Here is a 26,756-nt window from a genome sequence, read left to right on the forward strand (position 1 = left end):
TATATTGAATAAATAGGAAGAGAGTGCCCAGTCTTGTATTGTTCTGATTTTAGAGGGATTGCTTCAAGTTTCTCTACATTTAATTTGATATTTACTGTTGGTTTGTTGTATATTACTTTAATTATGTTTAGCTATGTGCCTTGAATCCCTGACCTTTCCAAGACTTTTTTTTTCTTTTTTTTTCTTTTTTTTTTTTTTCGGGGCTGGGGATCGAACCCAGGACCTTGTGCTTCCTAGGCAAGTGCTCTACCACTGAGCCAAATCCCCAACCCCCCAAGACTTTTAATATGAAGGGTTGTGGTATTTTGTGAAAGGCTTTTTCAGCATCTAAGGAGATGATCATGCGATTTTTCTTGGATTCAGTTTGGGAGAATTTTATTGAGTACTTTTACATTGATAATAATAAGCAAACATGGTCTGAAATTCTTTTTCTTTGTTAGAGTTTTGTGTGGTTTAGGAATCACCGTAACTGTGGGTTCCCAGAATGAATTAGGTACTGTCCCTTCTGTTTCTATTTTATGAAATAGTTTGAGGATTATTGGTATTAAGACTTCTTTAACAGTCCGATATAATTCTGTACTAAAACCATCTGGCCTTCAGATTGTTTTTTGGCTGGGAGACTTTTAGTGACCAGTTCTATTTCCTTAGGGATTATGTGACTGTTTTGGTAGCTTTCCTGATCTGATTTAACTTTGGTATGCAGTATCTGTCTAGAAAATCATCCATTTTATCTAGATTTTTCACTATTGTTAGTAAAGGTTTTTGTATTAGGATCTGATAAGTTCTTGAATTTCCTCAGTTTCTGTTGTTATTTTCCCCTTTTTATTTCCAGTTTTATTAATTTGGATATTGTCTCTGGGACCTTTACTTAGTTTTGCTAAGAGTTTATCTACCTTGTAGATTTTTCTCAAAGAAGCAGTTCTTAGTTTTGTTGATTCTTTGTATAGTTCTCTCTCTCTCCCTCCCTCCCTCCCTTCTCCCTCCCTCCCTCCCCTCTTCTCTCTCTCTCTCTCTCTCTCTCTCTCTCTCTCTCTCTCTCTCTCTCTCGTAATTTGTTAATTTTAGCCCTGAGTTTGATTATTTCTTATAATCTACTTCCCCTGGGTGTGTTTGTTTCTCTCAGATGTACTGTTAATTTTGTAGTGTGGGATCTCTCCAATTTCTTTACAAAGGCACGTAGTGCTATGAATTTTCCTCTTGACATCGCTTTCTTTGTGTCCATAAGTTGGGGTATGCTGTGTCTTCATTTTCATTAAATTCTAGAATGTCTTTAATTTCTTTCTTTATATCTTCCTTGACCAAGTTATCACTGAGTAGAGAGTTGTTCAGTTTCCATAAGTATATGGACTTTTCTGTTTCAGTTGTTATTGAAGAGCAGCCTTAAACTGTGGTGATCTGATAGAGTGCATGGTCTTATTTCAATCTTCTTATATTTGTTGGTGCTTGTTTTGTGTTCAGTTATACATGGTCAGTTTTGGAAAAGGTTCTCTGAGATGCTGAGAAGAAGGTATATTCTTTTGTTTTGAGGTGAAAATTCTGTAGATATCTGTTAAACCCATTTTGCCCATAACTTGTGTTACTTTCATTGTGTCTCTGTTTAGTTTCAGTTTCCATGACCTGCCCATTTGTGAGAGTGGGTTGTTGAATTTTCCCACTATTATTTTGTGAGATTCAATGTATGTTTTCAGCTTTAGTAATGTTTCTAATACAAATGTGGTTACCATTGAATTTGCCACATAGGTGTTCAGAATTGAGAGTTCATCTTGGTGGATTTTTCATTTAAAGAATATGAAGTATCCTTTCCAATCTCTTTTGATAACTTTTGGTTGAAAGTCTATTTCATCAGTTATTAGAATGGCTATCCAAGACTGTTTCTTGAGACTATTTGTCTGGAATATATTTTTCCAGTCTTTTACTCTGAGGTAGTATTTGTCTTTGTCTCTGATGTGTGTGTCCTATATGTAGTCAAATGTTGCATTCGTTATACATATCTGTTTTGTTAGCCTATGTTTTTTTTTAATGGGGGAATTCAGTCCACTGATACTGAGAAATATTAAAGACCAATGCTCTTTGACTCCTGTTATTTCTGTTGTTAGAGGTAGTATTATGTTTGCATGGTTCTCTTGTTTTGGTGGTGTTGTGAGATGATCAATTTATTGGTGTTTCTTGGGCATAATTTCCCTTCTTGTGTTGAGATTTCCATCTATTATTCTCTGTAGATCTGTATTAGTAGAAAGATTTTGTTTAAATTTCGTTTTGTTCTCCTAGGGTCTGCATGACACCTGTTAAGTATCTTCCGACTTTTATAGTCTCTGTTGAGAGGTCTGATGTAATTCTGATAGGTCTGCTTTTATATATTACTTGGTCTTTTTCCCTTACAGCTTTTAGTACTCTTTCTTTGTCCTGTGTATTTAGTGTTTTGATTATGTGATGGGGGAATTTTCTTTTCTGGTCCAATTTATTTGATGTTCTGTAAGTTTCTTGTATGTTTATGGCCATCTCTTTCTTCAGGTTAGGGAATTATATTTTAACTTATTTTTAATTAATATTAACTGTATGCTTTCTGATTATCCTGGACAATAAAAACCCAATTCATGTGTAAAGATATTCAGAGATAGTCCTCATTTTATGGTTCCATGTATCGTGACAATATATGGCTGTGTTGTGTGATGTTTATTTAATTACCTCGGGCTTTTCATTATTTCACGGCTATAAATTTTACACTTACTATTTCATATTTTCTCATGTATCTTAGTGATATATTATTAGCAGTGAAATTGCTAAATCAAAAGAAAAATATATGTATATGTTATTTTTCAGATATTTTCTAGTCTTCCACTTCTTCTTAAACCAATTAAATTCCTTATACCATTAGGTAAAACATCTTTACTTCTCATAGTCTCACCAATTCAATGTGTGTCCAAATATCTGGATGATGATTGTTCATTTTATAATATTTAGAGTAGGATCTTCCAATATAGCAATGACTGAGGTCGAACTCATATAAAAACACAGACACACAGAGTCAGACAGACAGACTGACACACACACACACACACACACACACACACATACACACACAAATACACACACATGGGAAAGGTGCCTGGATATTTGCATGCTTGTTTAATAACAATTCTATGCACTATTTGCATCCTGTGTGTGTATTTCGTTTAATTGCTTCATCTGGACTGATTGTGTTTTCCTGTATTTCTCTAAAGGATTTATGTATTTCCTCTTTAAAGGTTCTAACTGTTTACCTTTTTCTCCTGTATTTCTTTAAGGAAGTTATTTATCTCCTCCTTAAAGTCCTCTAAAATCTTCATGAGACAGGATTTTTAGGTCAGAATCTTGCTTTCCAGGTGTGTTAGATACCCTAACCAGGACTTGCTATGGTGAGAGAAGGGGGTACACTAGATCCTCTAACACACCTAAAAATTACAATTATGCAAATGATTTACACAGGTTTAAAGGAAAATCTTCAAAACAAGATCTATTTAGAGAAGTATATTTTCACTTGCCTTCCTTTTCCTCCTTTTTTATAAATTTAACAATAATTTTATTTTATGGTTTATAGTTTAGACTCTACTGAAATTTATCTGTATATGTTTATGTGTTGGTTTAATATAAATATCTGTGCATATTGCATTTAAAACAATAGAAAAAGTTAATTTAAAATACAATTTCTTAACAACACATAAAAAGTAACAAATTTTGCTACAAAAATGTAAATGCTAAGCAAACAACATGATCCCCTTACATGTTTTCAGCAATCTCTTATTCCAGCAGTCCTGGATTTGTTACTATAAGCCTGTTCTATCAATACTGTGGGGTGACTCAAAAGAATGTTTGCTTTGGCTTGAAAGCCAGATTTGACATGGAAGAAAGGAGAAATCAGTGTATAGCAGTTTTCTATCACTACTGGAACAACTAATTATAATTAAGTGACCTAAAATTAGCTGATATTCTATTATAATCCTTGGTTGAAAAAGTCTGGCAATTCTATGCCCAAATCAAGATCCCGTTGCTGTACCTCTGCATTTTCTGGGTCTGCCATTCAAAAGCTGCACATTTTTTGTGGCTCTGCATTCAATTTTCATTACAACAAGAAAGTAAAATGCAACAATAACAAAGGAAAAAACAGTACAAAAATTCTCATATAACCTCAGTTTCTATAGACTATGTCATAGGATCTTCAAGAGCTGCTATTAACTTACTGTAGTTAGCTTTCTAACTAAAAGATAGAACAGATAAACCACATGTAGACTTTATTACCCTTCCGATATGATTAAAGTCTAAATTTGTTATTTTGACAGTGTGGAAAATTTCATCTAAATTGCATCTCCCCCAAGGTCCCCAGTTTTATGTGAATTATTTGAATCTGATATTGAGAATTTCAATATTTCCCAACTGTGGTCAAAATTTGTATTTACGAGATAACAAAGCTAGCATGGAGCATATTTCTTCCTTGAACACAGTAGCGAGCCAAGCATAGAATAGTAATTATAGACATTATCCTTTTCAGAAGGAGGAAATTGAGCTAGGGAAATGGCGCAGTGGAAAAGCCCTCACCAGGAAAACTTGAGAACTAGGCTACACGTTCCCTCGCACTCGCATCAAATCTAGTGTGGTGTAGCAGGCTTCTGGTAATTTCAGCTCCCACAAAGTTGAGAGAGGATAGCATTAAGGTAAATTGGTTACCAAGACTGAATGAATCAAGAAGTTCCATGTTCAACAAAAGACCCTGCCTCAATTCAACAACATGTAGTGAGAGAGAGAAAATAAGGTATCTGTATTTGCTTCTTACTTACACACACACACACACACACATGCACACAAATGCACACTCACACACGCACACACATGCATACACATACATGCACACATACATGCACACACAAAGCTTAAGTCTAAGTGGATCAAGGACCTCCACATCAAACCAGATACACTCAAACTAATAGAAGAAAAACTAGGGCAGCATCTCGAACACATGGGCACTGGAGAAAATTTCCTGAACAAAACACCAATGGCTTACGCTCTAAGATCAAGAATCGACAAATGGGATCTCATAAAACTGCAAAGCTTCTGTAAGGCAAAGGACACTGTGCTTAGGACAAAACGGCAACCAACAGATTGGGAAAAGATCTTTACCAATCCTACAACAGATAGAGGCCTTATATCCAAAATATACAAAGAACTCAAGAAGTTAGACCGCAGGGAGACAAATAACCCTGTTAAAAAATGGGGTTCAGAGCTAAACAAAGAATTCACAGCTGAGGAATGCTGAATGGCTGAGAAACACCTAAAGAAATGTTCAACATCTTTAGTCATAAGGGAAATGCAAATCAAAACAACCCTGAGATTTCACCTCACACCAGTGAGAATGGCTAAGATCAAAAACTCAGGGGACAGCAAATGCTGGTGAGGATGTGGAGGAAGAGGAACACTCCTCCATTGTTGGTGGGATTGCAGACTGCTACAACCATTCTGAAAATCAGTCTGGAGGTTCCTCAGAAAATTGGACATTGAACTGCCTGAGGATCCAGCTATACCTCTCTTGGGCATATACCCAAAAGATGCCCTAACATATAAAAAAGACACATGCTCTACTATGTTCATAGCAGCCTTATTTATAATAGCCAGGAGCTGGAAAGAACCCAGATGCCCTTCAAAAGAGGAATGGATACAGAAAATATAGTACATCTACACAATGGAATATTACTCAGCTATCAAAAACAATGACTTTATGAAATTCGTAGGCAAATGGTTGGAACTGGAAAATATCATCCTGAGTGAGTTAACCCAATCACAGAAAGATATACATGGTATGCACTCATTGCTAAGTGGCTATTAGCCCAAATGCTTGAATTACCCTAGATGCCTAGAACACATGAAACTCAAGACAGATGATCAAAATGTGAATGCTTCACTCCTTCTTTAAAGGGGGAACAAGAATACCCTTGGCAGGGAATAGAGAGGCAAAGATTAAAACAGAGACAGAAGGAACGCCCATTCAGAGCCTGCCCCACATGTGGTCCATACATATACAGCCATCCAATTAGACAAGATGGATGAAGCAAAGAAGTGCAGACCGACAGGAGCCGGATGTAGATCTCTCCTGAGAGACACAGCAAGAATACAACAAATACAGAGGCGAATGCCAACAGCAAACCACTGAACTGAGAACAGGACCCCCGTTGAAGGAATCAGAGAAAGAACTGGAAGAGTTTGAAGGGGCTCAAGACCCCATATGAACAACAATGCCAAGCAACCAGAGCTTCCAGGGACTAAGCCACTACCTAAAGACTATACATGGACTGACCCTGGACTCTGACCTCATAGGTAGCATTGAATATCCTAGTAAGAGCACCAGTGGAAGGGGTAGCCCTGGGTCCTGCTAAGACTGAACATGATTGTTGGGGGGAACTCGGCAATGGGGGAAGGATGGGGAGGGGAAAACCCATAAAGAAGGGGAGGGGGAGGGATTAGGGGGATGTTGGCCTGGAAACCGGGAAAGGGAATAACACTCGAAATGTAAATAAGAAATACTCAAGTTAAAAAAAAAAACAAGGGGTTGGGGATTTGGCTCAGTGGTAGAGCGCTTGCCTAGGAAGCGCAAGGTCCTGGGTTCAATCCCCAGCCCCGAAAAAAAAAAAAAGAAAAAAAAAAAAACAAATGCACACTCACACACACACATACATGCATGCACACAAATGCACACTCACACACCCACACACACTGCAAAAAGAAAATTAAAGAGTCAGGTAAACGAAGTTTCTTCAGAAATATCTGAGGGAATAAACATGTTTGTTTGTATTACTTTTCATGTAAAAGTTACTCTGTAGGCAAAGATATAAATACCTCAGCTGTGAACAAAGACAAAGGGAGATAGTCACATAGAAATTGTAAATGGCTTATGTTTTTGAAGAATAGATAATTAGAAATATGTAGGGTAGACCAGCAGGCTTCCTTGAATATTTGTGAAAGGGATCCTCTAGTTCTTTTCCACAGGCAATAATGAGGCACATCTTTAGTTCCTCAGTGAGCCATGGGCTTTTTACTCTTTATGACATGAACAAGCCTTATGCCCACAGCTGCCATCAACACTCATGGAGGCTCACACAAGACCTGTTCCCAGGGAGAGGAAGCATGTCATTCTGTCCCCACCAGAGCCATATCAGTCTAAACCTAAAGGAGGTTTAAAAGTATTAACCTTCAGTTAAGACCATAAATATTAAACACACACACACACACACACACACACACACACACACACACACACACACACAGAGAGAGATACACATATACCTCTAATTAAGATGGTTCAATGAAATTATGTTTTAAGGTATATATTTGCATGTGTGCCTGTGTTTGTGTGTGTATACATAATATATTATATAATATATATATATATATCATATGATGTATATATAATGTGTGCCCACAAATACACATACTGATAACATTGTGATTGAACTATATGTGTTTACATGCACCACTAATAAATAGATTTGCCCTAAAACAAGGGCTGTCTTGTTTTGCCTTATGGATGGTCTACTGATTTATACTCTCTACCAAATATCTTGATATAAATGCCTAAACAAGTTCATAGGTAAAGGAACTTTACCCATAGCCCTCGGGCAATTTTGACATGTCTTTGGGGACTGTATTAACCTTGGCTTCTTGGGACTTAAGCATTGAATGGCTTAAGCATTGTTCTTTTAGCCCATATTCCTATCATCTGCATCCAAGTAGATACCCTTAGAGTCATTTTACTTTCTCTTTAAGGGCATAACGTGTTCATTGACTAGCACTGTAGTTAGGCTGTCTCCTTTCTGTAGAGATGATGGTCCTCTTTATTTGGTTTGTCCAGCCTCATTCACAGTATTTCTAAAAATGATATAATCTTCGTTTTATTCTCTGTGAGCTCATGTGAGCCCTGCTTAATTGATTTGGCTTTGTATATTCTCCTGATGCCCCCCATCCCCTCTGATTCCTACAGTCTTTCTTCCTCCTCTTCCATGTGGTCCCCCAAACTGCAAGGGGAGGTATCTAATAGAGATCTGCAATTTAGACTTTCTCTCCAGAAAGTCTGCTGTGGGTCTCTGCATATGTTCCCATCTGCTGCTGGGAACCACACCTCACTTATGACTTAAATGACCACTGAAGACACCAATCTGTGAGTATATATGTCTCAGCAGTGATCCACCTTTTTAGACAGTGGTTTCTCTGCAGAACTTTCTTTAAAACGCCAGTGTAGGAGAATGTCAGGGTGGAGAGGCAGGAGAGAATGGATGGTTGGGATAGAAGCAGGGGGGAGGTTGGATGGGATAGCAAATTTCTGGAGGGGAAACTGGGAAAGAGGATAACATTTGAAATGGAAATAAAAAATATCTAATAAAAAGAGAAAAACTTGCATGTCTAATTTTGGCTCTTGCTGAGAAGGCTGTATGGATTCCTAAACTGTTCTGTTAATCTCTTCAACATTGGAAAACATGTCCAGCATAACCATAATATCCATGCTAAGCATTACTGTTAGTGCATTTCTTCATTTACCTATATGTGTAATTATAAAATCTAGATCAATTTTATGTAATACGTCCATCCTCCATTTTTCCTCCTCCTTTCACATATTCCATAAAAGCAGGAATAAAACAGTTAAACTTTAACATGGTTTTGGAAATGTCATCATCTACATAGAGACTTATTGTTTCAAAATGTTGTATTTTTCTTAACCTGTAGAAATTATTTCCACTTCACCTGCTTAAATAATTTTAATGTATTTAATTTCCATAATTTTCCAAAAAGTGTTCATAATCAAGATATTCTTTAAGATACGTAAGATGATTTAATCTTTCCCCATATCATCTCTTACTTCATTTTAAACCCACAATGGCAGAGCTTTCTTTTTTTGGGGGGGGGACCGAACCCAGGGCCTTGCGCTTCCTAGGCAAGTGCTCTACCACTGAGCTAAATCCCCAACCCCATGGCAGAGCTTTCAATGTCTGTCTATCAGTAGCTCTCTGTCCAGGGATACTAGAATTTTCCTACTATCTTCTTTAAATGTCTTTTAACTTGTCTCTCCTATCCAATTTCAGAGTATGTCAGCTCTTTAGTTATTTCGAGGAGTAAACCAATAAGGTACCCCAAATATCATATTAGCTTCATTTGGCTATAACATCAACCCTCTACTAACACTGTGCTCTAAAATGCATTCTCTCTCTCTCTCTCTCTCTCTCTCTCTCTCTCTCTCTCTCTCACACACACACACACACACACACACACACACACACATACACACACACACACACATTCTTCTGGAGATCTGGAGGTCAGAAGTCTGAAAATAAAATCACTGAGAGAAAATGACAATTTTGAAGAGGTCTGCTTCCTCATAATGCCTAGTATAGAAATAGTTGCTGGAATTTTCTAGTTTATATAAGAACTTCACAGTCTATAAGCTTGTAATTAGTTATATTCCAAAAACCTAAAACAGAGATAATCAGAACATCTAGATAATGACTAGATTGTGGTTTTCAAGTATCAATTATACTACAAAAATAAAAAAATCACCAAAACAAGTGATTCATTCTAAAGTTAGTATTGAAAGTATACAAAATATACTTGGGATATATTTCATGCCGAAATAAATTAAAACAACCAGATTATGAAGTTCTTATCAAAAAAATTCAGAGCTAACTTTAAGGTTATTTTCACTATTCACTAAAATAGCTTTCATTGGCATAAAGCATTAACTCTGTTTGTATATATCATTCAATGATACTAGAAAACTTCTTGACTAATTAATAATACTTAAAAGGCTATTGAGGAATCAGATAAATATTTCAAAGTTGCTTAATACAGAAAAACAAAAAATCTCTCCTGCAATAACAAAACAAAAACAAAAACAAACTGAAGTTGATGAAACATTGAATGAATTTACTCTTTACAAAATATTCTATCATGGAGACATATAAGCTACCTAAATTATTAGCTCCACAAATCTCAGTGAAAAAATATTTGAGGAAACACTATTAGCCATTTACACTACTGAAAGTGAACTATCTACCATTATGCTCCTATTACCCACAGTTCTCAACAAGAGTTATGAAAGTTATGTATATAACTGAGCACATGATACAGACTATATAGTTTAGTAATGGCTGATTGCACACTAGATAAATTGATAATGTAACAGCTGCTTGATCCATGAGACTGAATGCCTCAGCAGTGAGACTCTGACACTGAAGGGCTGGAGGACTCCTAGTAAGCCTTTAGAAGGTGGGTTCTAGTGTTAATGAAGGATGTTGGCAGCATCCAAAGCCTCAACAAGGGTCAAAGGTGAGCAGACAAAAATCTTTACTTTCTCCTCAGACTTCCTTCTTCTATCTGGACCACTGCTGGAAAATGTTACTCATTGTGAAGGAGATCCTTCCAGCAAACAACCATTAGAGACATACCTATATAGGTATCTCTTGTTTGAGTTGATAATCTTATTTGATTGGTTTGATAATCAATTTGTAGGTTAAAGTTGACATCACTAAGCTTATCCTAATGGGTTTATGATGCTGAGAAATGCACCTACTGTATACCCAATCAAGACCCTGTATGCAGTACAATTCACAGAAATGTCAGGTGTGGGAGGAATGAAAGCAAGTTCCTGAAAGTGCCCAATTCAGACTTTATAGTAGTTCACAGAACAATGACCCTGAGTTCTTAAAATATAAGGAAAGGAACTACAGATTAAATGAAACTTCCAAATCATAGCTAATCTATCAACTGGTTAGTGCTGGTATTAAAAAAATATAAATATGTAAATAATAATAATTTATCAGACTATAAATAGGTATAGGTGGAAAAATATAACCAAAATTATACATGTCAAAAATTTATGGTTAAAATAAAATGTGAATAAATTGCATCCTTATTCTGAAGTTATTAAAATTGCATAGGACATAGATTAATCTTACTTTACATATTCATTTCTTCTGCATCAGATTTTTGAAGTGATTCAATGACTCTTTAAGCAGAGAGAATTGCTATTTAGTCCTCATAACATCTCTTTTCTTGAAGCATCGTCTTACATATTAGTTTTTGATAGAAAACTTCCTTAGATGCATTTTATTTTCTTCTAAAAGTCTTAGAATATTTGGAACTCTTGGGGTTCCAGTGCCAGCTTACAATTTATTAACTATGTGATCTTGGGGAAGATACTGAATTTATTTTGTTTTCTGTCTCCCTACAAGATATATACTGCTAGCATAAACCATGTAGAATTTATATTATGAATATTGCATGAGAAGAACTATGAAGTTTAAGTGAATATAGGGCACGTCATAAGAAACATTCAGTAAATATTAGTAGTTAATATTATAAATACCTTTTCACTAAAAGAACCATTGAATGAAAACCCTATGACAACTGTGCTATTTTAAAGTTTGAGAACCCAAATATTTTTGGAACATCATTTTTTAATCCTGGGAGCTTGAGTCTGTCATATTGTTTTCTCTGTCAGGTGTTACTTTCTCAATTTGTGATGCAAGGCAAAAGCACGGGTTCTATGATCTGTTATCACACAGAATGGGAAGAGTTGATGAGGATGTGGAGAAATAGGAACAGTCCTCCATTGTTGGTGAGATTGCAAGCTGGTACAAACACTGTGGAAATTAGTCTGGTGATTCCTCAGAAAATTGGACACAGTACTCTCTGAGGACCCAACTATACCACTCCTGGGTATACACACAAAAGATGCTCCAACATATAATAAGGACACATGTTCCAGTATGTTCATACACATGGAGGGAGTCATGGCTCCAGCGACATATGTAGCAGAGGATTGTATTGTCTGGCATCAATAGGAAGAAAAACCCGTGGTCCTGTGAAGGCTTGTTTCCCAGTGTATGGGAATGCCAGGATGTTGAGGTGGGAGTGGTGGGTGGGAATGGGAGCATCTACATAGAAGGAGGGGAAGGAGGAAGAGGGCATGGGAGACAGGGAAGGGGGATAACATTTGAAATGTAAATATGTAAAGTACCCAATGAAGATAATAAATAAATAAACAGTAAGTGTGACAGTGTTTTTTATGAATATTCTAGTGTCTGTGATGGCTTTTAGGATGTCAGGTGATCAGTTTGGGAGAAGGTTTGGAAACCCTGAGAATTTCCTTGGAGAAGTGTAAATTATTGTTAAATAGCTTCTGTATGTATGCACACAGTTATTTCTCATTATTAAAGGATATTGTATTCTAAGACTGCATGCAAACACAGAAGCAAAGAAAGCTGGGCTTTGTTCCTCGAGGAACTACTGAATACATGTCCTGGATTGCTCGTCACAATGTTTTCATCACAAAAGAAACATAGGGATGGAAAGATGACTCAGTGGATAGGCACAGATATTGCTCTTCTGGAGAATACAAACTTGGATCATTTTGTTTTGTTTTAATTGAGAATAGATTTTTTTCTGTCATATATTCTAATTATAGTTTCTTCTCTAAATTCTCTCAGATCCTCCCTACTTCCCTATCCTCTAGTTCACATTTTCTATTCTAATTAATAAGAACACAGAAGTGCTGCATAGAAAGCATGGTCATTGGAGACAAATGTGAGAGCTCAAAGCTTTAGTAGGATGACTGTCTATGCCAGAGGATATAGTCTGGGCCCAGGGAAGTTATGTATTTAACTGAACATGAAATAACTCATGGAGATACCATGAGACCTAGAATATCATCTTGAAACAACAGCCAAAACTTGTTCTTCATAGACTTATTATGTGTAGATGCCTCCTTACTAAGATAAAAAAAATTCAATCTTCCACTACACATGTAACGAGATGAGGTCCAGCATGTTGACAGTTCCATGATGCTATTGAAATATGTTCATTGCTCTCTGTCTCTTGCTGTGTTGCTTTTGTGTGCACATACAAGCATGATTTCACTAATCAGCTATTCCGTGTACTGTGCTGAAAAGGCTGTTCATTCTTACAAAACACAAGAATGATATGAGTAGTTTTTGAAAGTGCTGCTAGCCTTTTCAGACACTCAGTGCATCAGACATGTGTATTTACTAAGACACTTGTATTGAAATGCATTTTTAAAAGTTACATATCCATTTTATAAAGATATTTTATGTGCCCATTTCAGTTTGACTACATTTCACTTGGTTGTAGGTACATGTAGAGTTCAAAGACAAGGACAGTACCTTAGAGTTCAACTTCCCGTCTGTAGTGAGATGGTCATCAAAGGTACTTGAATTCAAACTTAGCTTCAAACTTGTTTTTATTTTATCTTTTATTATTCTTATTTGTGTCATTATATTAAATATCATCATCATCATCAATTACTAGATATCTGGTTTCTAATGAGAGTAGATAACCTTACTTTTGTTTTGTTTTTTTTCTTTTTGTTTTGGAAACAAGGTTTTACATATCCTAGGCTGACTTTAAACTCACAGCATAGGATGATCTTGGCATTATCTATTTTACAAAATTCCCTTAATACAATGCTGGGACTCAAATCCATGGCCACACGAGCTATACCTCCATTTTAATTCATGTGTTTTGTGTGTGTGTGTGTGTGTGTGTGTGTGTGTCTTAATTATGTTTGATTACAAAATGTACCTCATAGGTTTGTGGGTTTGAATTCTTTGCTATGCAAACAGTGGCCCTGTTTTGTATAGCCATGGGCTCATTATGAATTGGAGATGTTTATTATTTGGAGAATGTGTGTCTCTGGTGTCACCCATTGGAATAAAGCCTTTATCTAATCTCTATTCTCTCTGCATTCTATCTGAAAGTTTGAAGCAACTACATACTCCTGGCTCCCACCACCATAGTTAAGACCTATTTCCCAGTACTGCTTGTCTTCCCTGCTACTTTAGCTGTGATCCGCAGCCCCCAAAGAAAACAGACATTTCTTTCTCTCTCCTAGACTGTATTTAGACACAGTAGTGACAAAAGCTCATTAATACAGTGCTAAAAATTTGCAGCACAAAATTGATTGGAGTCAAACAGATTTTTTTCTCATTTATTATTAAACATTTGTTTTTAGGTGGTTGAAAAGCTCCAGACTAAGAATGATATAGTCACAAGTTTAAGGTACTCATCTTCTTCAGACTCTACTCCATATGTTACATACCGTGTGTCTCTCCACACATCCTGGATAGAACATGAATTCTCGGAAACCCCAAATTTTCACATTCCGTTTATCCTAAGTCCCAAAATTTTCACATTAAATTTAGCTTAGCTGAACAGAAAGCAAAAAACAGTACATATTTATAGGACTGCCGTGTTTTATTGAGTCTACTTACTGGGATTTTAGGGTATTCCCAATAAGATATATAATTTGTAGATGGAGACAAATGGGTTCTTCCTTACCAATTGGAACTTGCTATATTTTGAACATGAAATACACCTTTAGGCTCATATCCTAGAGTCTTATACCCTATCTGGTAACCACAACTTAGAAAGCTGGTGAAATTTAAGGTGGTAGATCTACCTAGCTGGATGTTCTGTCTCAAAACAGGATCCAAGCCAGTAGAGCAAACTGATCATTAGGCATCCCCTTAAGCCGTGAGCCATTATAAATCATTCTTCCTTCAAGCTGGATGCTCAAGTCTTTTGTCACATTACTAATAGTCCTTTTATACTTTCTCTGAATATCTGGCACTATGAGTAGTAAAAGTAAGCTTCTTTTACTTTATCCAAGATTTTACAAGAGGAAGGTTTCAATTTTAGGCCAGATATTATGATTACTGTGTTACTCTGAAATATGGACTTCATACATTTTTACTATATTCCTTATCACCAATTTTGTTGGTTTCAAACTATGAAAAGATGGTAAATTTTGTCAAGGGCTTGATCAGCGTCCATATACATAATCATGATATTCCCATTAATTTAATTACTATACTTTATCATATTGATTGAGTAGTATAAACAAGACAGGTCTTGCTTCCTGGGTATAAATGCCATGTAATCATGTTGCGCATCAATTTACATCTATTAATAATGACTGGTGTTATTTTGTTAAGTATTCTTGAATCACTGTTCATCAAATCGTTAAGCTATAGATTTATCTTCTTATAGTGTCTTTAACTGGCTTGAGTTTCAGGGGTATAGTGACTTCATACAATTCCTTTGGAAGTTGTAATGGCAGGAATTTTACATTTGTCCTAATAAAGTGAGTACTATAATATTCAACAATACTAGGAATATATGTGTGGTCAGTTAAACAATGCTGTTAAATACATTCCTTCTGTCTGCTTAAAAATATTTACTAAATTAGAGAGAACAACGATAACCAATTTTAAACAGGGGTATACTGACTTAGTAAAGCAACCAAAGGGCTTAAGTTCATCTTTTATTATACTAAAATCTCCCCTCTCTTTGTATTTCCATAACATGAAAGGCAGCCTGGCGTGATGGGTCATACATGTTTCTCCAGCTTTGGGGGAAGGAAGGCAGTACAATGTCCATCTCTGCTATGTATCAAGTCCAAGGCCAGCATTAGCTAACTGAATTGTTTCTTGTCTTCAAAATATCAGTCTCTACATGTAAGCTTGAACACTTCATTTTACTAGTGCCCAAGCTGCATCACGTCTGTACCACCAGCTTTAGTAATTATTCCACTGTCAAATAATCTAGAATTGACTATTACTATCTTCTTTATCTGAATTTACAATTCACTTATGTAGTAGAGTTCTTCATTCTTTCAGTAAATTTCCTAAGTGATAGGCATACCCCTCTGTACAATCTTTTTTAGAGGAATTTAAATGTTACCTTCAGTAGATTTATCAAGTTGACAGAGAATAATTTCTTCTGAAACGAAAAAATAAACAAAAAAATGGTCCATATAAGATTAGATCAGATTGTGGGCAGGTAAGTGAGACTATCTTGATTATTTATTCATCCCAGAGATGCAGTGATGGTTCAATATATGGAAATCCATCAGCACAATCCAGCATATAAACGAACTGAAAGAAAAATAAATCACATTATCATGTCATTAGATGAAGAGAAATCATTTGACAAAATTCAACCCCCCTTCATGTTAAGTCTTGGAAAGATCAGGAACTTAAGGCCCAAACCTAAACATAGTAAAATCAATATGCAAAAAACAAGTAGCCAACATCAAAGTATAAATGGAGAGAAACTTGATGCAATCCCACTAAAATTCAAGACAAGACAAGGTTCCCCACACTCTCCTTACTCATTCAATATAGTACTCAAAGTCCTAGCCAGAGCAATCAGACAATGAAAGGAGGTCTAAGGGATAAAAATTGGAATGGAAGAAGTCAAAATATCACTATTTGCAGATGATATGATAACACACTTAAGTGACCACAAAAGTTCCACCAGAGAACTACTAAGCCTGATAAACCACTTTAGCAAAGTGGCTGGATATTAAATTAAATCAAACAAATCAATACCTTTCTACTACTTAAGGATAAACAGCATGAGAAAAAAATTAGGGAAACATCTTTTACAATAGTTACAAATAACATAAAATACCTCAGTGTGACTCTAACCAAGCAAGTGAAAGACCCGTATGACAAAAACAAGTGTCTGAAGAAAGAAATTGAAGTTCTCAGAAGATGGGAAGACCTCCCATGGTCATGGATTGGAAGGATTAATATGGTAAAAATGGCCATCTTGACTAAAGCAACCTAAGGTTCCAATGCAACCCCCAGCATAATTCTAACTCAATTCTTCAAAGAGTTAGAAAGAGCAATTTTCAAATTCATTTAGAATAACAAAAAATATCCAAGATAGTGAAAACTATCCTAATAATAAAAGAACTTCTGGGGGAATCACCATCCCTGACCTCAAGATGAATTACAGACCAATAGTGATAAAAACTGCATGATATTGGTACAGAGACAGGCAGGTTGACCAATGGTATAGAATTGAAGCCCATGAATGAACGCACACAACTATGGTCACTTGATCTTTGACAAAGGAGCTAAAACCATCCAATGGAAAAAAAGATAGCATTTTCAACAAATGGTGCTGGTTCAACTGGAGGTCAACATGTAGAAGAGTGCAAATCAATCCATTCTTATTGCCCTGTACAAAGCTCAAGTCCAAGTGGATCAAGGACTTCCATATAACACCAGATACACTCAAATTAATAGAAAAAAATGTGGGGAAGAGCGTTGAACACTCAGGCACTTGGGAAAATTTCCAATGGCTTATGCTCCACGGTCAAGAATCGACAAATGAGACCTCATAAATTTGCAAAACTTCTGCAGGGCAAAGGACACTGTATTAGGACAAACTTTCCACCAACAGATTGGTAAAATATCTTTACCAACCTATCTACATTAGATAAAGGGTTAATATCCAATAAAAACAAGGAACTCAAGAAGTCAGACTCTAGAGAGTCGACCCTACTAAATAATGGAGTACAGAGGTAAACAAAGGATTCCTGTCTGAGGAATATCAAGTCCCTGAAAAGCACCTAAGGAAATGTTCAACATCATTAGTCTAATGTTACGGGCATATCAGGTCGGGAAGGTGGGAAGTGGTGGGTGTATTTGTTGGGGAACACCCTTATAGAAAAAGGGGGTGGGGAGATAGTATAGTGGGTCTATTGATGGGAAACTGGAAAGGGGATAACTTTTGAAATGTAATTAAAACTATGCAATAAACAAAGAATATTGAAATAACCCCATGCATCCTATTAATTCACCACTGACTAAGGCTGTTTTTAATAACATCAAAAATGACAGAAAGCTAACATATACATGGTGGCTGAACAATGCTCTACTCACTGATAACTTGGTCAATGAGGAAATAAGGAAAGAAATTAAAGATTTTTTAGAATTTCATGAAAATCAAGGCACAACATACCCAAATTTATGGGACACAATGAAAGTACAGCTAGGAAGAAAACTCATAAGTCTGAGTGCCTCCCAAAAGAAACTGGAGTGAGCATACACTAACACCTTGACAGCACACCTAAAAGCTGTCAAACAAAAAGAAGCAAATAGTGAGGTAACCCAATCACAGAAAAACACACATGGTATGCACTCATTGATAAGTGGCTATTAGCCCAAATGCTTGAATTACCCTAGATGCCTAGAACAAATGAAACTCAAGACGGATGATCAAAATGTGAATGCTTCACTCCTTCTTTAAAAGGGGAACAAGAATACCCTTGGCAGGGAATAGAGAGGCAAAGATTAAAACAGACACAGAAGGAACACCCATTCAGAGCCTGCCCCACATGTGGCCCATACATATACAGCCATCCAATTAGACAAGATGAATGAAGCAAAGAAGTGCAGGCCGACAGGAGCCAGATGTAGATCGCTCCTGAGAGACACAGCCAGAATACAGCAAATACAGAGGCGAATGCCAGTAGCAAACCACTGAACTGAGAACAGGAACCCCATTGAAGGAATCAGAGAAAGAACTCGAAGAGCTTGAAGGGGCTCGAGACCCCTTATGAACAACAATGCCAAGCAACCAGAGCTTACAGGGACTAAGCCACACCTAAGGACTATACATGGACTGACCCTGGACTCTGACCTCATAGGTAGCAATGAATATTCTAGTAAGATCACCAGTGGAAGGGGAAGCCCTGGGTCCTGCTAAGACTGAATCCCCAGTGAACCTGATTGTTGGGGGGAGGGCGGCAATGGGGGGAGGATGGGGAGGGGAACACCCATAAAGAAGGGGAGGGGGAGGGATTAGGGGATGTTTGCCCGGAAACGGGGAAAGGGAATAACACTCGAAATGTAAATAAGAAACACTCAAGTTAATTAAAAAAAAAAAGAAGGAAGGAAATAATCAAACTCAGGGCTGAAATCAACCAAGTTGAAACAAAGAGAACTATACAAAGAATCAACAAAACCAGTTTTCCATATTACATTTTCATAATGGAATATTTTGTGTGTGTTGAAGCATTTTTATCACTATTATCTTTGTATGTCTTAATATTTCTTCAATATATTTAAGACTTTTGATGTATGAATATATATGTGTAACTTACAACATTCATTTGACTCAATCTTTATTGCTTAAGACCTGTGTTCCCTATAAATTTTCAGAGTTTTTATCTGATTTGTATGAAATGATCATATCCTCTTATGATTTATTTTACCATTTACACAAAATATCATGTCCGTCCTCTTACCTCCAGCCTATATATTTTTAAAACCTATTCTCTTGTTTATGACTTTAGATAATCATCATTAATTTTTATATAGATACATAATGCATAAAATATAAATCATATATTACAGACTGGTACATAATTATTATATTTGATTATTATTAGGTAAATCATTACATATCATTTTTATTCAGGCCTTATAAGATGATATTTGGGAAGTTGTAAGCATACATTGCTTCCTATACCTGACGATTCCTTCTTTTATTAGCTCATACTCTTGGAGTTGCTTCACTGGATTTTATGTATCACAACTTTCTTTTTTTTTTTTTTTCTTTCTTTTTTTTTGGAGCTGGGGACCAGGGCCTTGCGCTCGCTAGGCAAGCGCTCTACCGCTGAGCTAAATCCCCAACCCCGTATCACAACTTTCAAATTCTCTCATTCGTTTTACGGTCTATATAAATTCAAATGTGCTGTCTAATTTTCTAGATCTTTCTGTCATGAATGTAATATTGAAACTCTCTTCTCTAGTTCAAAATAATTGTTAAAGTGAAAGTCTGTTCTGGAAGAATGCAAATAGAGCCATGCTTATCGCTCTACACAGAACTCAAATTTGAATGAATCAAAAACCTCAATGCATTGTATCTGATAGAGGAGAAAAAAAATTCTGAAGTGTGGCACAGGAAAAGACTTTATCAACAAAATAGGAAGAGCAATAAGAACAGTACTTAATAAATTGAAACACATGTAACTTAAAAACATATGTGTGGCTAAGGACATTATTATGGCTGACTATGGAAAATTAAAATGGTTTTAATCAACTAATCATACAGTAGACAGGTAATATTTAAAATATATTTTAAAACTCAAAAAACTAAATACCAAATAAACTAAATAACTCAATTTAAAAGGGCCACTAATCTAAACATAGAATTTCTAAAAGAGGTAACTCAGATCTCTGAGAAACATAAAAACTATTCAACATAATTAGTCAACAAGTGAATTGAAATAAAATCTACTTGGGGTTTTTATCTTATACTAGTAAAAATTGCCAAGATCAATAGAACAAATGATAGTTCATGCTGGCAAGGATGTGGATTCAGGGGAACATTCATCCATTGCTGCTGGGAGTGGCAGTTTGTATAGCCACTATGGAAATCAGCCTGGTGGTTCCCTGGGAAAAGGAGAATCACTTTACCTCAATATCCAGCCATAGCACTCATGGGCACATAACCATAGGATGCTTCATCCCACCACAGAGAAATTTGCTTAATTATGTTCATTGCTGTTCTATTCATAATAGCTTGAAACTGGAAACAACCTACATTACTCTCAACCTACTATTTTATAATAAAAAATGTGATACATTTCTATAATGGACTCAACATTTAAACAAAATCTAATCATGAAATTTACACATAAATGGAGAAAGAAAAATAGGGCATTAATTCACTTACATGTGAATGTTATATGTTAGCTATTAATTCTTCAATAAATAAGCTACAATTAATAAAATCATAGAGGTTATGAATAGAGTAAGAAAACAGGTGATGGAGTTATGGATGAATCTCTCTAGGAAGAAAAGACAGTCTAGATAGATGTGGATGGACAACTGAAGTGAGGACAGGAGTGGGAAGACCACATGTGGTTGGAGGAGGAAAGAGGGCATGAGAGGAAATGCAAGGAGGGGCAGCTCTAACTATGCCCCATTTCAGGAGCTTTACAGGAACCCAATTCATTAGATGCTTCCGAACATTGACACGTTTATGAAAGTGATCTAAATGAAATTGTCGAATAAGGGAAGCCATAACTCCAAATGGAAATCTCCAAAAGAAGCTTCCAGTGACATGAATGTTTACATATAATTGACTAGTTAGTCAAAAGGGCACATAGGAACCCAAAAATAGCTCAAACCATTGCCAAGGCCAATGTTATTCTCTACAAACTGCTGGGAAGGAGCTCTTCCAGAAGGCAACACCTGTACAGCTCATTGAAAACGGAGAAGCCAAGCTGGTGCCTGCATAAAGCCTTTACCATACTGACTACTGTTCATGTTCCGGGAAGGTACTCTGCACCTTATCAAAGGTGAATGAATACCACCTCAACAGAAACCCTTTCATCTACAGTTGTTACCTGCCTGGAAGAAGCGTCAAGGTGATAGTGGCAAAAAGCTTGTGGGAGTAATGAACCAATATCTGATTGCATTGAAGTTTCAGTTTATAAGGGGGACCTCATCTCTGACATTGCTCAGGTGGCCAAGAGACTAAGATCAGATAGGCTAGGGACTTAGGGAAAAAAAAAACTATTCCCTACTGCTCTGCTAAAGAAATGTATCCAAGAAATGACTCCTAATGACGTTCTGCTCTACTCATAAACCAGTGACTTGCTAAGTTATTAACAGAAAAGCTCTCTTCTGTAGTAAATGGAGACAAATACAGAGACTCACAACTGTAAAATACACAGAGAGTAAAAGATTTTGGAGAGGACTAAATAGTATGTTTCCATCTCATCTGTCCTTTGGGGCCTCAAAGAACCCAGAAACATGAGATGCAGAATGACTATAAGGGGCATAGAGGAGGAGTAACATCAAGGAAATAAGATAGCAGGACTTCTAAATATAGCAGGACTGATGCATATTTGAACTCACAGAGATTGTCATGGTATGCACAAGGACTGCATGTCTGTTCCATATGGTATCTCAGTTCTGATAGGAGATATGAACATGAGCCTCCATCCCTAACCTAGAACCTGTTTGGAATTGAAAATTCCTCTCCAGTGGTGGCTCACTGGGTGGAGAAAGCAACCACTGTTTTAGACCAATTCCTTATGAGGAGTAGATGGACAACACAAAACAAAATCGAGAGCATCTTGGAATATTCCTTGCCTCATAAGAGTTTTTCAGGGCTTCTTTTTTAATATTGAAGGGCCTTCACATATATACTATGTCACTCACTTTTGTGTGCTTATAGGATTCTAGTCTATGTAAGCCCATGTCTCCACATCTATATGCATTTCTCGTGTATTTGTTTTTCCTTTGGCATTTTCCCCTTGTTTTATTTGTCTCTTCCAGTTTTTATTTTACTTTACCATTCTTAATTTTATTTAGTCAACAGTCCTTATATGCCCTTTTGTTTTATAGAAATCAGTCCTTTAGGAAGCAGTTGGATAGGAGTGGGAGGAAATGTGGAGAAGATCTCAGGTGGGGGAGAAGAAACTTGCAATCAGAATGTATTGTATTAAAAAATCCATTTTCAATAAAAAGCATGAATTTTTGTATGAAAGTTAAAAAATATATTTACTGTTTCTAATGAGTTCTAACTCCATTTTGAACTTTTCATTTTATTCATGTTTTACTTTCTTGATTTTCTCAGTTTTCTGTCAACACTCTTTATAGCTAACTGACCTTAATTGTCATTAAATATGAATTAAATTGGCTTTTAGACTGTTCATAGGTCTCCATTTTACTTCAGTCAATTATTAGAAAACTGTGCTCCTTTGGTGGTTTCATGTGTATTTTATGTTATATATAGGTTTATCTAGATATGTAAATATTTGGTATGTTAGATATTTTCTATACATTTTATAACCAACTGGCATTGGTAGAAAAAATTCCTCTCTTGAGACAGTAGTTTCAAGACTGCTGTTACGTTTGATCTCTTGACTTTGGTATGGGCTTAGATCTAACAGCAGAGAGTGGCAGAGACTGGCTTTGAGGAGGGGCTATGTACGTATGTAGCACTGGCACCTGAAGTCTTTCTTGATAAAGCCAGTGGGCATTATTAACGAACAAAATAGTGCCCGTGGCAATGGCAATGGCAAGGGACACTAGACTAGATTAACAGCCACAGTCTCCCCAATCTTTTTTTCATCTTGTTTAACTTGGGTATTTCTTATTTACATTTTGATTGTTATTCCCTTTCCTGGTTTCTGGGCCAACATCCCCCTAACCCCTCTGCCTCCCCTTCTCTAAGAAAGTTCATGTCACTGTTATTGAATTTTGAGGGTATCCATTCATGGTTTCCAGGTGATACTGAGGAAATCCAGATACCCTCTTGTAGTTCTTGGTTTCATGACTAAAACAAAATCACAAATAGGCTCCAAGAGAAGATCAAGAAAAAACTTAGAGATTCAAAAACTAAATCAAACAACACATAGAGCAGAGGGATAAGGGATGGACAGTGCCATGGCTTGAAGTGACTTGTCTCCCTAATGTCTTTCCTGACTTTAATTCTTTTTTTCATCTTTATTAACATGGATATTTCTTATTTACATTTCTTTCTTTTTTTTTTTAGACGAACAAAATAAATTTTTTTATTAACTTGAGTATTTCTTATATACATTTCGAGTGTTATTCCCTGCCCGGTTTCCGGGCAAACATCCCCCTCCCCCCTCCCCTTCCTTATGGGTGTTCCCCTCCCAACCCTCCCCCCATTGCCGCCCTCCCCCCAACAGTCTAGTTCACTGTCTTATTTACATTTCAATTGTTATTCCCTTTCCCGGTTTCTGGGCCAATATCCCCCTAACCCCTCCCCCTCCCCTTCTCTATGGATGTTCCCCTCCCCATCCTTCCCCCATTACCACCCTTCCCCCAACAATCATGTTCACGGGGGGTCGGGGGGGGGTTCAGTCTTGGCAGGACCAAGGGCTTCCCCTTCCACTGGTGCTCTAAATAGGCTATTCATTGCTACCTATGCAGTTGGAGCCTAGGGTCAGTAGATGTATAGTCTTTGGGTAGTGGCTTAGTCCCTGGAAGCTCAGGTTGGTTGGCATTGTTATTCATATAGGGTCTCAAGTCCCTTCAAGCTCTTTCAGTCCTTTCTCTGATTCCTTCAACGGGGGTCCCATTTTCAGTTCAGTGGTTTCATGATGGCATTCTCCCTACTCTTTTATCATAGAACACTATGTTACAGTTTAAGGGATCTCTCTCTCTCTCTCTCTCTTTCTCTCTCTCTCTCTCCGTCCTCACTCCCCACTCCCTCCCTCCCCGTGTTTGTGTGTGTGTGTGTGTGTGTGTGTGTGTGTGTGTGTGTGTGTGTGTGTGTGTGTCTTCCTGCCTCTGTCTTCTTAGTGTGGACATTGAGAATGTCATGTTCAAGGTATAGGCATAAGTTGACTAGCTTCATATCTAGTATCTAGAGCCACAAGCCAGGAAACAATGGTGTCTCTATTATCAATGTCTTTGGATCTAATTGGGTGTGAGGTCACAGCAGAACAGTTCAAAAACAGTTCCTATCATCTTCAGTTAATGTTAGTGAGGACTAGAAGTTGTGTGGATCTAATCTATAATTGTGTTGTACGATACTGCTGCTTTTCAATTTCTCTAAGTAAACTGCGTTGCTGAAGGCTCCCTTTCCAAGCCACACTTTGCTCATCTGAAGGAGTGAATCATAAACAGCATACTTCCTGTCTATTCATTTTGAAATCACATCTTCCTTCTTTATTTTCATGCTTCTTAGGATTCTTGTAACATCTTTATTTTTTTCTGCCTCTGACTCTCTCTGTCTCTCTGTCTGTCTCTGTCTCTGTCTCTGTCTCTGTCTCTCTCTCTCTCTCTCTTTGTGCTGAAAATGATTAATATAACTTATAGCTCTTCTTACTTTTTTATATTCAGTCTTCTTTTGGAAGCTTTTAATAAATATTTGATGTCCAGGCCCTAAGAGTCAAACACTGATTCAGAACTTGAATGTTATCTCACTGAGTATAATTTTTAAAAGCTCTGTCTACGAATATACTTAAGATAAAGCCCTAGAATTATGATGATAAAAGAAAGTTTGGTGAAACTACAAATAGAACACTATCTTTAATGCTGAGAGACTCATGGCCAACTGGGTTTAAAGCAGAGTTCAACCCACAGGAAGAGAAAATGTCATTACTATAGTCAGTGTCTTCCCAAAGATTATAAATTTATAATATCATGTGACATATTTGCTTTCAAAATCAGATATCTTACATATGCTAGCTCAGTAAACTAAATTGGTAAATATTAAATGGTATTTATCATCAGAAAATATTTATAGATGATTCTGAGTAAGAAAGCATGCAGATTATATTTCAAGTCAAAATAATTGTTTAGATGTTGTAGTTAATATTTGAGGGCTTTAAACATCAAAATCATATTTTACTGCATCACATAAAATTCTATTACATTCTAAACAGTATGTCAATGAAATGAATGCTGGACTCCTTGCCACTAGGCTCGTGTTTATGTTAGGAAATGGTCAGATCATGTGGGTAAACCTTCTTAAAAGATAGAAAATCTCTCTCTCTCCCTCTCTCCCTCTCCCCCCCCCTCATTCCCTGTGGTGTGTGCACACGCACATTCACACACACACACACACACACACACACACACACTCCAAACACAAAAGAAAGATAACAATTTATTTCCCATAAAGCAGTGTTAATTCTTCTACTCAAGAGCATCTTTTTACTTACTTAAAATGTAAGTCTTTTAATGTGTTAATATCTAATATCTGTTTCTTGGGTTATTATTTTGATTACTTTTACAAAGTATTTTTTTACTATGTAAGATTTTCTAAATATCAAATTGTTGTTTTTCTGATCAGATTGTTAGAAAGATTGAAATTCTAATACTCTTGATTGTAGCCCCAATATTTGTTAGAAATATTGAGAAATCAAGGAAATATCCAGGTAATAATCTTGGTTCTATATGATGTAGCCTTGCTTGATAAAAATATTATTTGATTTAATAATGACTTTTCGGATTTTGTTTATATGATTCAGTCTATACTCAGTATGTTTATTCCCCAAGAGTCTGTAACAATTCCTTTTCACTATAATGTACCATTTACAGTGTTTTCTGGATTCTATATTTTAATCTCTCTGGATTGTGTAAACAACCATCAAGATTCTTCACTTCCGATGTAATGGTTTTTATTTTCAATTCACTGTTCTGTGTGGAAAGAGCCCTCTCTTGTAAGATTTTCTTGAGAACAGATGTACTTTGAGTTATTTCAATTAAGTGCAAATTACTTCCTTCATTAAGGCTTAATCATCCATGTGAGCAAAATAAATTAAGTATGAAGTAAGGAGGAGTCTACCTTTGAGGAAAATTAAAATAGCATTCTTAGTCTACCCATAGACATACAATTTTAAACAGTGAAATATTCATATTAGTTATAAATACCAATTCATCAGATATCGGAACTAGTCAGCATTTCAAAACGTTTGGCAGATGAGTCCCTGTGTATAAGGAACTTAAAGAAATTGAGTTCTATATAATACTTGATTTCTATATAATACATTTAGCCTATATTTACCTAGTTTGTTACCTTTTAAATATTTAAAAATATTTAAAGTGGAAAGAAACTGAAAGGGTGAAATACACATTTAATGGGTTAAAGACATTGAAAACTCACCAAAAGACTAAAGAAAGAGACTAAGAATGGTAGACAATAAATGGAAGTAAAGGCTTATGGAAAATGTTGCATTGCTAAAAAAAAATATGCTTAGATTCTTCACCTAACTTACATCTTTAGACTGTGTCACAATGGAGCTATGATGATTTGTTATGTATTTTATGAACTTAATTTACAATGAAGTATTTGCTTCGGAGACTCTATGGACCACAAATCGTTAACATTAAAAGAAATCTGAGAAAATGACTGTATTCAGATAGTATTTT

At 36.3% G+C, this 26,756-nt stretch overlaps 1 long non-coding RNA gene across 2 annotated transcripts in view; it reads right to left on the reverse strand.

Annotated features, from left to right (window-relative positions):
* Positions 1 to 13,993: 13,993 nt before the first annotated feature.
* Positions 13,994 to 26,756, reverse strand: part of LOC148003667 (uncharacterized) — a 52,500-nt gene continuing 39,737 nt past the window's right edge. For both annotated transcript variants that reach the window (XR_015629947.1, XR_015629946.1), the window contains one exon: positions 13,994 to 15,968. This is a non-coding gene — a long non-coding RNA (uncharacterized LOC148003667). The remainder of the gene's footprint in view (positions 15,969 to 26,756) is intronic.

Source organism: Rattus norvegicus, chromosome 9, assembly GCF_021556685.1.
Source record: "Rattus norvegicus strain SHRSP/BbbUtx chromosome 9, alternate assembly SHRSP_T2T, whole genome shotgun sequence".
Classification (NCBI taxonomy): domain Eukaryota; kingdom Metazoa; phylum Chordata; class Mammalia; order Rodentia; family Muridae; genus Rattus; species Rattus norvegicus.